The following is a 14,932-nucleotide window of genomic DNA, read 5'->3' on the forward strand; positions in this document are numbered from 1 at the left end:
AGCTCTCTGTCCCTTTTCTTGCTTTTTCTGGGCCCCCGCATCCTACCCGTAGTTAGAGCAAGTGTGCCCCCCACCTCCCTTCCTCCACCTTCCCTCTCCCAGCCCCACCTGTGCCAGGAGCCTCCTCCCCACGGGCCTCCCTGCCTTGTCCCAGCAGCTCCAGTCCCGAAAGGTTAAGCTAATAGCATCTCCTTTCCCATCAGCTGCTCTTGTTTGCTCTACATAATTGCAGGAGAGCGGGGCTGGGAGGGGGCCCTCTGAGTAGTAGCGGGTGTACGGGGAGGGGGCTCACGCAGCCTTGTCCCTGGGAAGGGGAGCTGGGTGAAGGTGGCACTTACAGAAATGGGGCAGTGGGCGGTGCGGGTGCTGATCACATGCAACAAGAATTGGGCAGAAGGCCCAGCCGTGACCGAGCTGCCTGGAGGAGGGGAATGGGGCCCAGAGAAGCGCGGTCAGAGACATTACTACTCCTGGCGGGAGAATATTTAACAACAAGAGCCGTAAATAATGTTTACCAAGCAGGTAGCACGTGCCAGGCCCTGTACCAAGCGCTTTCCTGCCTTTATCTCGTTGCTCTTCCCAATGATCCCAGGAGGCAAATGCAGCTCCGGGGGCCCATTTTTTTGACCTGTGCCCATTTTACAGGAAACTAAGGCTCCAGGAGGTTAAATCACTGCTTGAGGTCACATGTTGCTAAGGTGGAGCCTGAAGTGGAGATGGCTCTCAGCCACTCCTGCTCAGAGAGGGTTAGCACTTGCAGGGAGCTAGGAGGCCAACCCACTCACTGTCCAGAGGGACAGGGGGAAAGGGACTTGTCCAAAGTCATAGCGCAAGTTGTTGCCACAACTGGACTGAGGATTCAGGTCTGATGGGGGGGAGGGGGGAGGGTGCTGCCCTTCTGAGCTGAAAGCCCTTTGGAGACTTCCTGTGTGTTGGGGGGGAGAGCCTGGGTGAGGGGTGAAGAGGCTGACAAGATGGGCGTCCCTGGGGGCGGTGGTGTGGAGCCCCAGCAGGCATGGTGTGCATGCACACACGGTTGAGAATGCCACCTCTTTGCCAGGGAGTGGCAGCCATGGCCTCCTGCTGGGTTGAGTACATTCAACAATTCTTCAGGGACAGAGAGGAGCCCAGAACAGCGGGCAGAGGTGGGGTGGAGAGTGTCACAGCAAGTGGCCGAGAATTTAGGCCAGCCCCCGGAAGTTGCAGACAGGAAGTCAGCATGCTTGGGTCCTCAGTCCAGCTTCTCCCGCTGCCCACCTGCCGGCCTCCACTCTCAGGTCCGGGGCACCACCCATTTCATCCTCTCCTGTCAGGACAACCTGCCTCTTTTCTTTTTTTTTTAAGATTTAATTTCATTTTTATTATGTATTTAATGGAGGGGGGGAGGGTGGGGCAGAGAGAGACGGGGAGAGAGAGCGAGAATCCCAAACCGTGAGATCATGACTCGAGTGGAAATCAAGAGTCAGACACTTAGGGGCGCCTGGGTGGCTCAGTCCATTGAGCGTCCGACTTCGGCTCAGGTCATGATCTCGTGTTTTGAGAGTTCGAGCTCTGCATCAGTATCTGTGCTGACAGCTCAGAGCCTGGGGCCTGCTTTGGATTCTGGGTCTCCCTCTCTCTCTCAAAAGTAAACATTAAAAAAAAGAAAAAAAGAAAGTCAGATGCTTAATCAACTGAACCACCGGGGCGCCCCTTAAGATTTTATTTTCAAGTAGTCTCTACACGCAATGTGGAGCTTGAACTCATGACCTTGAGCTCAAGAGTCACATGCTCTTCCGACTGACCCAGCCAGGCACCCTTAGCCTCAGGGGCTCTTGAGAAGGGTCTTCCCACCTCTGCTTGGACACTCAGTCCGGGGTGCTCAGTGCCTCTGGAGGTAGGGAAGCTTTCTCTCACGGAGAACAACGTGCTTTTTGGAAAAACCGTCCTCACAGGTCGTCAAGCCCCGTCTCCTTGCGGCCGTCTCACGCAAACCTGATGCTCCCCGCACATCTGCCTGCAAGCTTGTAGCTTGCCCAGAGCTGGGGTGCCGCACTCAAGAATTGTAGCCCACTGCCTACCTGGATCCCCCCAACACCCACATTTGCAGTTCAGTGCAAGCCGGGGTGCATGCCCCCGCCTCCCAGCAGCACTGCAGGGGGCAGCTGTGAGGGGCCAAGGTGAGCAGATGGCCTTATTTGTATTCCGAGTGGCCAGGCTGTGGCGGTTTTCTCCGTGAGAACTCCATCCTCTCCCCTGGCTCCGTCTTTCGAAACTTCTCCAAGCGGCATCAATAATGGGAATCGATTCATCAATGAGCTTCCTGGCCTTGAGGCCCACAGCCCCAGTGGAGCTTTGCTGCATCCCTAAGCACTTCAGCTCCTTGCCCCAATGCCCTAGGCATCCCTTCTAGGGATCTAGACCTGCCTTCCTGTCAGCCACAATCCCAAAAGTCTAAACCTCCCACCTCAGCCCCAGGACAGCTTTGCTTTACAAAGCCAGGAATGTAGCCTGGGATTGGAGGAAGCCCTGGGGCAGGGAACCAGGGGCTGAGCTCAGTGTTGTTTTATCAGACATCATGCGGAGTGTGAGACAGGGTGCCATGCCTTCAGGGTTTAGGAACTGACCACTCTGTCCCAACCTCCAAATACTGATCACTCAACATCTACCTCTGAACACCGACTTGCCAAGTGACCATCCCCAGCAGTCTTAACCACCCACTGAAAACTCCAACCTGCCAACACTGATGGCCCCGTCTGGCCAACTATTCGATGTCAACCATCCACCGCTGACCAGCCATACCTAATGGCCCAACATCAATATGTTAATACATCCTTTCAACACTGGCCACCCATCTTTACCCCGATATCCAGTAATGACTCTCGTTACAGATCTCCCCAAACTGACCACCCCAAATTAACCACTCCAACCCACTCTCCACTGGCCACCTAAGATTGTACCCAATAAGCACCCCACCCCCCAGTCGCTGACTGTTACCTGTGCTTTACCTACAGCTCTTCAGATGTCAGCTGGTCACAGCCCCACTGCCCTAACCCTGCCTGGGTACTATCGCAGACTTCCTCCGGCTCCTGGGATGGGACCTGTCCTGTCAGCCAGGGGTGGTGGACTGTTGGGTCTCCAGTCTCGCTCCTCTTCATCTGACCAGACCTTAGCGACTCCTCCCAGCCGGCACTGCCCAGCTGCAGAGTTTGGTTGGAAAGGGTCTTCCTCACCGTCCCTGGGCTGTCCCCAGAGAAAGCTGGTTGCTGCTCGATGGATGCCTCCATCATCCCACCCTCCAGCCCCAAGCCAGGGTATTAGTTGCTAGGAGTGAGTCTGCGGAGGGTCGTGGCTCTGGGCTGGGTTGATCTCACGGGGAAAGCCCCTAGACCGCTGCCCTCAATGTGAGCTGTAGATGGAAAGTAGCACCTCTCCCTGCCCTCTCCCTTCCTGAAGCCAGGCAAAGGGTGGAGGGTGGGGGTTCACGGTCAAGGAGTTAGACACAGCCTCTGAGGAGGGGCAAGGGATCAGGTGAACTAGAAGCAGAGGGGGCCTATAAGGGCAGCGAATGGGCAGCAACCTGGCCAAGGGGAGGAGGCAGCGGGGAGCTAAGGAAGGGCAGGGGCAGAGACGAGGCCAGAGGCAGGAAGGGGGTGCAGTCCTTGGCACGTCGGCCATGTGCTACCCCGGCCGCTCTCGGCCCCTCCTGATTCCTTGCTTAATAGAAAGCTCCATAGAGGCTCATACAGAGGTGACTGCTTATGATCCCCCTTCATCAAGGACTCAGAACCAGGGCCATTAATTACATGAGGGAGCAGCTGCTCTGGGCCTATGGGCCAAGTGACAGGAAATCTGTCTGTCCCTGGAAGCTCTGGCCCAGCCCCGGCTTCAGGGTCAGGAGGTTTTCTGTCCACCCTCATCCTCTGTGGAGCCCGCCCAGGAACCTGCGTGTGCCAGCTGTGCCCTGAATGATGCCAGCTTTGGGGCCGGGGCACAGTGAACCCCACACTCCCGGTGGGCACTGACTCGTGGATTGGACTCCGACATATGCATCCATGGTCAAGTTATGTCTCTTCCCCAGGCCTCAGTTTCCCCTTCATTCCCACGAGGAAGGCTGCTGTCCCGGGTGCCCTGAGGGCTGATGTCTGGGCTCCTCCCCTCCTGTCCTGGGCATGGCCACAGACCCCCGTAACTTGTCCCCAGCTGAAACAAGGCTGAGCCTGATGGCAATAACTTCTCCTGGGTTCTCCACTCCTTTTCTGCTCTCTAGCCCCATCTCAGGGATGAGTCACCATCTTCCCATGGCACCAAGGGACGGTGGGCACTGGTTCATGATGAAGGACAGGTCAGGGGAATCGGAGAGGGCCTTGGGAGCTGAAGGAATTGGAATGGAGGAGATGAAAGGCAGATCAGAGGTCAAGATACCTGTCACCCCTTCATCCTGCCACCTCTAGATGACGGGGCAGAAATTTGTAGAGTGATATAAGGACCCCTCCCCATCACTAGAACTTTCTGAGCAGGGGGCAAGGGGACAAGACGCCGCTGTGGTTCCTTCCAGCTGCAGAGGTCTCCGAGGCCATGAGTCTAAGGCTGACCAGGCAGCATCTGTGGGCTGCGCTGTCTGCTGCAGGAGTGGGGATGATGGGGAAGGTTAAGATACGGCTCCTGGTGCCCGGGCCCCTACTGTCCAGTAGAGGAAATGGGACTCCTGCCCAAGAAACCACAGGAGTGCAGCGTTTACCCAGCCTCCCCATGCAGATGCACACGCATGCGCACATGCACGCATGCACACTTACACGCAAAGGAGATGGCAGGAAGAACCCCAGAAGGCTGTTGACTGCTAGGACGTTTTCACCGGGAAGCAGGAGTTAGTCTGGGTCTTCGGGACCGCACAGGGCATGCCCTGGTGGGGAGGAGATGTTCCAGGCAGAAGGAGCAGCTGATGCAAAGACACAGAGGGGCTGCGGGGGGGGGGGGGGGGGGCATGTGGAGCATGTAACCAACTCCACGGAGCCTGGACTGTGGGCAGGATGTGGAAGACTTGTTAGGGGACCTCTCAAGTGCTCTCTCCAGGCATGAAGGCCATTTTCTGATCCCCAAATCTGAGCCTTTGGGGTGATCAGTTTTGTGTGCTTAAGGGCCTGATGGGGGCAGATGTTGGAAATAAGGGTACCTTGGGAAAGCAGGTATTTTTAGCAGTGGAACCTTTTCCTCTTGCATTTTCCTTACCCCTTCCCCGGGTGCAGGTCATACCAGTTAGATTTCGGGGCCATGCTCAAGGAATCCGCATCCCCAGGAGTACATGGAGGTGGGGGTACTACTCCCTCAGGACCACAGACAGGGCTCTGGTACCTAAGGGAACAGGGTCCTGATATCTTGCCTCCTGACTTTGCACGCCTGCCCTTTCCACTTCTCCGGTTAAAACCCAATCCCGTTCTTGCTGGTCCCAGGGCTCCCCCGAACAGGACAGAAATCAATGAGCAATTTGCTGCTATTTGTAGATCCTCTTTCTCTGACAGACCCCAACCCCAGCCAGTCCTGACCAAGTTCAGCCCTGCCTCCCTCCTCAGTCAAATGGACTGGCACCGTGCCCAGCCAAGTGGGGTTGGGGGGGTGTCAGAACCCAGAGGTCTCTTCAGGGGCCAGGGCTGATCTTCTACCCAGGAACATTCCTGAGAATCTAGAGGAAATAAGGACAAAGCAAAGCATTGGCCCAGGAATCTGTATTTTTAAAAAGTTCTTCAAGGGGCTGCTGTAGGCACAGGTAGGAAATTAACTGCATTGGCTACTGTTAGCCTTCCTTCCACCTGCTGGCTGTATGGCCCTCCTTACCTTCTCTGTGCCTCAGCGTCCTCATCTGTGATATGAGGGCAATAATAGCTTCAGCCTCCTAGGGTTGCCCAGAGGCTTAACAGAGAAAATGCAGGCATAAGGCTTAACTCAGAGCCTAGCACTTAATAGGCATTCAGGAAACGATTGATGATAATAGCAAGCTTTGAGGCTAAGGGTTCTGAGTGAGCACTGGCACGCTGGCCTTCCCTGGAGACTCCTGAGTGGGTAAGCCTGATGTCTGCCCCAGTGCAGAGTGCCCGTGCCCCCTCCCATGGCACTGGAGGCCCATCACCAACCAGTCCCCTGCGTGGTGGGCGGGAGAGGGCTCTCAGGGGCATGTGCAGGTTGGACTTGAACCTTAGAGGTGGAAGGAGACAAAACGCTGACTCCCTAAGGATTCCTGACCCACCAGTCAGGATGCTGCTTGAGGAAGTTGAGTCAGAGAGAGACCCCCTGCAGGAGACTAGACATCCCCAGGTGGTTAGTTCCTCAGGTTATAGGGAGAGCCAGAGACAGCCTGAGTGGTAGGGGGCAGTAAAGGCAGGGTAAAGCTGGATGCTTCCTCCCAGTGGGAGCAAGCAATCAATTCTAGATCCCCAGATCTTCCTCTGCTTCAAAGGGACCTCAGGTATCCACCATTCACCTGCCACTACCTCAAGAGACCCAGAACATAATAGTTACAGGTGCAGATTTGAGCTCAGCTTACCTGGGTTTCTTTTTTCAGTCTTATGAAGTATCATTTACATACAACAAAATGCACACATTTTAAGTGTTCGAGTTGATGAGTCTTGACAAATTTATATGCACATATAACCACCACTACAATCAGGATAGAGAACATTTTCATCATCCCCAAAAGCTCCCTCGTGTCCCCTCCCAGTCGATCCCTAGCCTTCCCCCCAGCCCCAGGCAACAACTGATCTGCTTTCTGTCACTATAGATTAGGTTTGTCTTTTCTAGAGTTTCATATAAATGGAATTATGTAATATGTACTCTTGGTGTCTGGCTGCTTTCCGCCTTTCATAACATTTATGAGATTCATCCATGTTGTTGTTTTGCCAGTTCATACCTTTTTATTGCTGAGTTGGAGCCCACTGTATGAATATGTGATCGTTTGGCCACCTGTTAACGGACATTCGTGTTGCTTCCAGCTTTTGGCTGTTGTGAATAAAGCTGCTACGAACATGTGTGTACAAGTCTTTGTGTGAATGTATATTTTCATTTTTCTTGGGTAAAGACATAAGAGTGGAATGACTGGGTCCTATGGTAACTGAATTCTAAGAAACTGACAGACTGCTTTCTAAAGTAGTGGCACCATTGTACATTTCTGCTGTCAACGTACAAGAGTTCTAGTTGTGCCACAACCCCCACCAACGCTCATCATGGTCCGTCTTCTAAAGGGTGCGTAGCAGTATCTCATTGGCGTTTTAATTTGAATTGTCCTGATAATGAATGATGTTGAATATCTTTTTCATGTACGTGTTGATTGTTCTATAGCCCTTTCCAACTACTTAATTTATTTAAAAAAAAATTTTTTTTAAGTTTATTTACTTTTGAGAGAGAGAGAGAGACAGAGTGGGAATGGGCGAGGGGCAGAGAAAGGGAGACACGGAATCCAAAGCAGGCTCCGGGCTCTGAGCCGCGAGCACAGAGCCTGACGCGGGACTCAAACTCACAAACCGCGAGATCATGACCTGAGCCGAAATCAAGAGTCAGATGCTCAACCAAGTGAACCACCCAGGCATCTCTTAGTTTTGACTCTGCCAGTTCCTTACATGCAATCTTGAGCTAGTTACTTAGTCTCTCTGAACCTTAATTTCCTTATCAGTAGAATGGGGATATAGGGCATATGGTACAGAGGTGTTGGGACGTTCAACTCAGTTTGTGGATGTAAAATGCCTGGACCCAGAGGGGGTCCTCAACTCACGATGGCCATTACAGCTATTATTCCCAGGCAGTCAATGGCCTATCCTTCATGTCTCCTGTGTCTGGTCCTGATGAGGGAGTATGTTTTGTCTGTCCATCTGGCTCCTGAGGATCCCACCAGTCAAGGCAGGGGCAGGGTGACTTGTGGTGTCATCCCACGTGCGTCTGGGCCTCCATCCGCCCTGTATGTTGGCCTTACACACAGATTTGAACCCCACAGGAGGCTGGGCCCAGCACCATCCTGGAGCTTCAGAGAGAGAGAGAGAGAGAGAAAGAAGTTATATCTTCTACCTGTGAACCCACAATCATTCATTCACACCCACAATCCCTTAGTCACGAAATTTACACAAGCACATGCATGCAACCCCATTACTTTCCTTCCGGCACAGGCACAAACTCTGACACTTGAGCCAAAAATGAAACGCAGTGATCACCTACTCCCAACCCCTACTGCCACTGATCAGGAGCGATGGCCTCACTGGCCAGAGCATGTATAATTCAGAAGTTTGGCCCAAAATAGTTCTGTTTGGGCCCAGCCTCTCAGATAGGGAAGGAAGAGTAGCAGGGGCAGCAAAGGGAGTGGGGACAGTGACCTCAGCCCCGGGGGAGATCCTGGAGTCTGCCTCTAGCTTGGGTGCCTGGGCAGAGCCTGGGGAGGGAAGAGAAGCTTCAAGAGCCATCTGAAGGGCTCACTTCCCAAGCTGAGGGGCCCCTTTTTCTCCTTTTCCTACTCATACCCCCAAATCTTCCAGCCTGGGGAGATAGGGTCCCCCAAGGGGCAGCTGGGTGAGCAGTCTGGAGAGCTGCACTGCCCATATCAGGCCATTCACATGTGCCCGGGCCTGGAGTCCCCACCTGCATGTCTCCAGCTCCCAGACACTTCCCTAGGGCCTGGGAGGAGAGGGACACTGCTCAGTTGAGCCGTCTTTGTCCCAGGCCTCCTGTCTTCACTCACCAATCAATCAGTAGATAAGTCAAATATTTACTGAGCACTGGCACGGGCAAGGCTGAGTTCCTAAGACATTGGAGGGCGCCCGGGCTGTGCACAGAGAGCCTTGCAACTTGCTGAGGAGGCAGGACATTCACAGAAAGGACAAGGACTGGGCCAGGGAGAGAAGGCTGTGGGGGTCAGGGACGGGGCTACAGGAAGGCTTTCAGCTGAAGGCGTGGTTTGAACCAGGCCTGCCTGGACGAAGGGTCGGATCTGGAGAGACAGAAAAGCAGGAGAGAGAGGTGTGAGCTGGGCGAGGGGGCTCGAAGGTACACGGCTGTTAATAAGGAGACCGGCTGATGGAAGCAGGGTCATGTGAGGAAGTCATGGGACTGGCCTGACGTTGTCCTTCACCCTTCCATAGTTCAACAAGGACAGAGACTGCACCACGTGTAATCCCCTGGAGCTTTCCCTCAAGATTCTGTCACATGGTGTTAACCATTTTGCTTTGGACTCAGGCTTCTTGGGTTCAAATCCTGACATTGCTACTTCATTGCCCCGTGACCTTGGGCAAGTGACTTAACTAGCTGTTTCCTCACCTATTGCATGGGGGTGATGATAGTTCCTACCTCGTGGCTTTGTTGAAGAGAGAAATAGAAATGCCCATAAGGTGCTCAGCCTAGGAGCTCCCCACCGTCTTGTCTTCCTCAATCCACCTGCGCAGAGAGGCAACCTTACAGAATGTCTCCAGGACCCAGATAGCTAGCTGACCAGGAGAAGGTGCTACTGCCCAAAGGTAAAAAGATGGTCCTGCCAGATAGAAAGCAAGAGGGCTTCCTGGTAGAGGAGGCCTTTGAGCTACGATTTGATTCGAGGTGCCTCACTCCAGGACACCTATAGGCAAAGTGGACTATGGGGTCCTGTGTTAGAGGCGCCGTGTTATCTATGGGACCTAATACTCCCACCATCCCGTGGGGTCCCGCAGGGCTTTGGTCTTGCTTTACTGGGCTTTTTCCATGAATGAAGCCAGTATGTGTGTCGCTCTAACCCTAGGTTCTGAAGGGCTCCCTCCCCCCTCTCCACCTCATCTCCATCCATCTCTCTGAGCCTCCCGGTCTCCCCATCACTCTGCTTCCACCTCTCTTAGTCTTGCTAATTTTGCCTTTCCCTGGGTCTCAGCCTCCCTCCCTCCCTCCCTCGTCCCAAGTCTCTCAGCCTCTGATTCTGCCTTCCCTATCTCTCCTTTGCTCTCCAGTCTCTCCAGGGACCTCCCCAAAACTCCGCACTCTTCCCGGGACTGGAGGCAGCTGGGGAGTGGGGTGGGGGTTCCTGCCCCCGAGGGCCCACCCCTGGCCCAGCCCTATCGATTAGGGCTTTCTTTGAGGGGAGGGAGACATCAATGACTGTGCTATAAGCCTCGCCAGCGCTGCTAATATTAGCCCAGGAAGGCAGCTCACTGATGGATTAGGAGAAATTAAGAATTCAAATTCTGTAATTTGAATTGGAGGGCCGCTGCTTGCTGACAGCTAATACTTCCCCAGAAATTAATGAGTGAAAGAGGGATGGCAGCACTGGCTTCCCTCTTTGACAATATAATTTTCCCCTGATCCGTGCCTTTGAACCCCTCCCTCCCCTAAGCACGCACTCGCTTGGAGGGCTGAGGTCCTGTGTGTCTCAGATCTTACTCCTGGATCCTCGTGGATCCCAGAAATCCCCAGGGCCCTGGCCTCCGAATTCCCAAGGGAACTCAGCCCGGGGCTTCTGCCAGCTGGTGCTGTCAGCATGAGGGCAAGCGGGTCAGGGGAAGGCAGACCTTCTTTCTGTCCCTCCTGGCTTCCTGTGGCCCCAGCAAGTGTCCGCACCTGTCTTCATCCCAGGATTCTAGTCTGTAAAATGGAGATAATAATCGCCCCTCTTGGGGGTGTTGTGAGACGTCAGATACAACCATCGTGCTTGCTTGTTTGCTTTTCTCTGCCTCTTCTCCCTGTGCGTCTCAGCTACCTCCGGAATGCCTTCCAACATCCCCGGGGCCAAATCGCACCCAGACTTCCTTCCTGCAGGAAGTCCTCCTGGGTTTCGTCCTATTGACACTGTTGGCCCATAAGAGCCCAGGGCCTCATTTCCTCACCATCTTTTCTGCCATGTCTTAAAGTTCTGAAGTTAATCCAGGAAAGGGGTGTCCTGCCTCCCAGACAAGATTGTCAGCTTCCTGGGGTCACACTGGCCCCGTCCCTGGCATCAGGAGGTGCTACATAGGGTGGATGAATTTAACCAACATTTTCTATTCCCTTTGTACCTACCCACTGTCCCTCTTCCCATGCCCACCAAGTGCCCTGTAAGTGCTCGCTGATGACCGGCAAATGCCGGGGTGTGTCAGGGCCTGGCCCGTCCTCCCTACACTCCCAGCATCCATGTCTTGGTGGGGAGGGGCAGGGGGGCACGTTCACTCTTGCTGTGGGTAGCTCCCTGGAGCACATTTGCCAAATGACAGCTTTTAAGCAATTTTTATTTGTATTTATTTATTTTAATTTTTTTTAATGTTTATTTACTTTTGAGAGAAAGAGAGAGAGAGAGAGAGAGAGAGTGTGATTGGGGAGGGGCAGAGACAGAGGGAGACACAGAATCCAAAGCAGGCTCCAGGCTCTGAGCTGTCAGCACAGAGTTCAATGCGGGGCTCGATCTCACGAACGGTGAGATCATGACCTGAGCCGAAGTTGGACACTTAACCGACTGAGCCACCTGGGCGCCCCTATTTATTTATTTTTAAATAAACATTTTATTATTTTTGTAATGTTTTATTTATTTTTGACAGAGCCAAGTGGGGGAAGGGCAGAGAGACGGGAACAGAGGATCTGAAGTGGGTTCTGTCCTGAAAGCAAGGAGCCCACTGTAGGGCTTGAACGCAGGAACCCGTGAGATCCTGACCTGAGCCAAAGTTGGATGTGCAACAGACTGAGCCATCCAGGTGCCCCCACGCAATTTTTAAAAAAGCGTTGACATGGCGTTCATTTGGCTATGGGAGGAAGTCATCAGAGGGAGCCCTGGGAAGGCCAGACCTCGAGACACATGAAGATGGCGTCAAGGGGCTCCTTTCTTGTGTCCTTCCTCCCGACCCTTCCACCTCTGGGGCATATCCCGCCCCTGTCCTCCTGCCGCGATCCCAGGCTCACACTTTCATCCTGGCCCCTGGCGGAACTCTGGCTCAGAGATGGGGAGGGACATCTTAGCTGCCGGGGTCCACGGACCCTGCAAGGCCGAGAGCCCACAGGGCCCACGAAAAGGGCCACTGAGGAGTTCAGGCTGCACCTCTCCAGCCTCATGGAGGACAGACACATGGGGAATCAGCTGAAATGGCTTCCTTCCCAGTTGAGAGGGGGCCTTAGGGGTCACCTAGGACCAACTGTCCCTTTGACAGTTATGGAAGCTGAAGCTCAGAAAGATTGGTATGTAGTCAAATCACAATAATCTGCCTAATAGGGAGAAAGCTGGCAGAGTGATCCCTGGAGCAGATAATCCCAAATCCCTCTAGAAGGCTCTGCTGGATTCTGGAAAATCAGATGTTCTTTCCAATTCTGCTTCCTCGGGGCTAGCATTGGAGCAAAAGTTTACTCCCAGGTGGGCTGGAGCTGAGGGCAGAGAATGGTGATTGTCAGAAAAGCAGTTTCCTAAGGTGCTGAGGGCTGCTTTGGGCAGGAAACCCAGCTGCTGGAATCATCCACCCCGCACCCCCCCCCCAGCCTGCTTGCCTGTGAAGCCCCCCACGACCACCACCACCAATTTTGTCTTTCCTGCTGAGGCTAACCCCAGATCCGGGATGAATATCAGGGAGAGGGTGGGGGTTTGGGAGGAAGGGCTCAGAAGCATCTACTGTTGCTCGAGGCTCAGGGGCTAGCAGGCTCCTCCTTGACATTCCCGTGCTGCTCTGCTCCTGCCCCACAATGGCCCCTCCATGCCCAAATCGCCTTTTCCCAGATCCAATTAAAATGGTGTTTGGAGCAAGGTTGAAATAATCACATAGTCATTTTCTCCAGCAAAGTTACTGGCTGGAGCCCGATTTGAAAGCCAAGCTGGTAATTGAATCTGAGGGGCTGGGAAGAGTGGGGGCGGGCAGCAGGGGTTTCCTCATGGGGATCAGAGGCTCCTGGCTATGTGCCCCCCCCCCACCGTCCCTCACCATTCATTCACTTCCTCTGGTCACAGATGTCTCTTGGGGCGGCAGGGCTCCCAGACCAGGAGAGGACAACCAGGATCCTGAGTCCATGAGACTTTCTCAATTCACAGGCCTAGCAGGGAAGGCCACATGGCCAAGGTCACCCAGGGGGGTCAAGCGAAGCTAGGACTCCCTCTCGGTCTTCCTCTCCAGCCAGAGCTCCGTCTCCTTCCCCTGAAGGAAGCTCCGGTGCCCCAGAGCTATACGCCCCACTCTCTCCTGCCCTGCCCACCCCCCATCTCCCAAGATTCCCCTGTAGGTGTCCCCCCCCCCCCCAACACTCTCTCTGCTGGGGAGGACAAGAGCTTACCTAACCTGCTTGCTCTCTGGTCCCATGGACCTGCTTGCTGTAGGCTCTCTGCACACCCTCAGCAGAAATGTCCACACCAAACAGCCTGGCCCTGTCCTTTGTGGCGTCCTTCCTCCCAGCACTAGACTGGGGATCAGGATATCTGCCACTCGTGGTGGCTCATTCATTTCTTCCTTCTTTGCTTTCTCCCAAAAATATGCATTATATTTTACTGCGTGTGAGGTCCTGAGCAGGGTGCCAGGGATGAGTGGGGATAGACAGAATGGTAGCTGCCCTCATGGCCCAATGGCTGATCCGAACAAGTTAACGCGTGTAACATGATAGGAAGTTCCTCCTTGCAGCTGAGGAGCCAGGTGGCTTCCCGGCTGAAGCGATCCCTAAACTGAGATCTCCAGCTGAAGAGGAGTGTTTTCCCACAATGAATGCAAAGGCTGAGAAGCAAGAAGAAACCAGGTGTCATCTTGGGCGAGGCGAGGCCTCAGTTTTCTCATCTCTAGAATGGACTCCCCTCTCTGCTTACCTCACGGGGTTCTAGAGAAGAATGAATATGGGTGTTCTTTGTGAGATGGAAAATGATGGTGGGCTGGTGGGGGGGTGGCATTTGTCCCCCACCCGGGACAAGGGGTTAGAGCCCGGGGGTGGGTAGGCCAGTGGCTAGGGTTGGGGGGGCCGGCTGGACACAGGGGGTGACTAGAACTCACTACTTGTTCTGCAGAGCCCTTGTGGTTACCTGGGCCTGGGAGCCAGCGGCCGGAGACCATATGGCTGGGAGTTGTGGGAGCTGGAAATCGTGGAACTGATAGCTGCTGACAGGGCTGGGCCCGGCCCCTGTGTTTGGCTTCCAGCCTCCACGTGGCCAGTACCTTCTGGGCCTTGGGCAGTCCAGGCCCCATGAGTCACAGAGAGGCTGCGGGGGATCTAGTCTCCTCCCTACACCTCTCAGCCCATCAATAAACCTGCTCTGCCCTCCCTGCCTTCAGCAAATTTGGTGCTAGATACATCATTCTGGAGCTGGCTGGACAAGAGAGCCCACAGGACCCCCTTGCCCACAAGGGCTCTGGGGGAGACCCAGCCACGGGCAAGCTTTGTGCTTCTCTTACCAATAGCCCCGAGCATGAGCTTCCTGTCCCCTGGGCCCTCCTAGGCCCATGCCTGTGGCCCCAAGCCCTTCCCGGCACGGCTGGCCTCCTGGTCAGCAGCTGCAGGGGTGAGTCACAGCTCTCATTAGAGCTTAATTAATCAATTGAGTTAATCAGACAGCTGGGATGTGCTGTGGTTGCAGATGGAGGCGGGAGGAAAAGAGCCAGAGCATGAAGGGCTGGGTCAGGTGAGTGGCGGCTGGCAGGGCCAGGGCTAGCAGCAGAGCCCGGTGGTTTGGCGAGGGAGGAGGGCGCCGGCCAAGTCCACACCTGAGGTCCCTGCGAAGGAGGCTGAATGGGTTCAGCCAAGGCCCATGATGAGCCGCTCCGAAAGGTGCCCTTTGTTGGGTGCCAGAGACAGGGCCTGGGGAAGGGGAAGGCAGGACCTCTTCCGCCCCTGGCTTCCTCTCTCATTTTTTATCTTGTCACGTGTGTCTCTGAAAGCGGTTTGAAATCCTTATTTGAATGGAGTGGGGAAAGGAAAGAAAGAAAAAAGACCAAAAAAAGAGAAAAGGTAGGTCCTCACATTCCCAGTGATCCCAGTCTGATGGGAGAGACCAGATGTCTACTGGGGACACAGACAGAGATCCAGACTCAGAGAGACC

The sequence above is a fragment of the Acinonyx jubatus genome, chromosome E1 (genome assembly GCF_027475565.1).
Source record: "Acinonyx jubatus isolate Ajub_Pintada_27869175 chromosome E1, VMU_Ajub_asm_v1.0, whole genome shotgun sequence".
Classification (NCBI taxonomy): Eukaryota; Metazoa; Chordata; class Mammalia; order Carnivora; family Felidae; genus Acinonyx; species Acinonyx jubatus.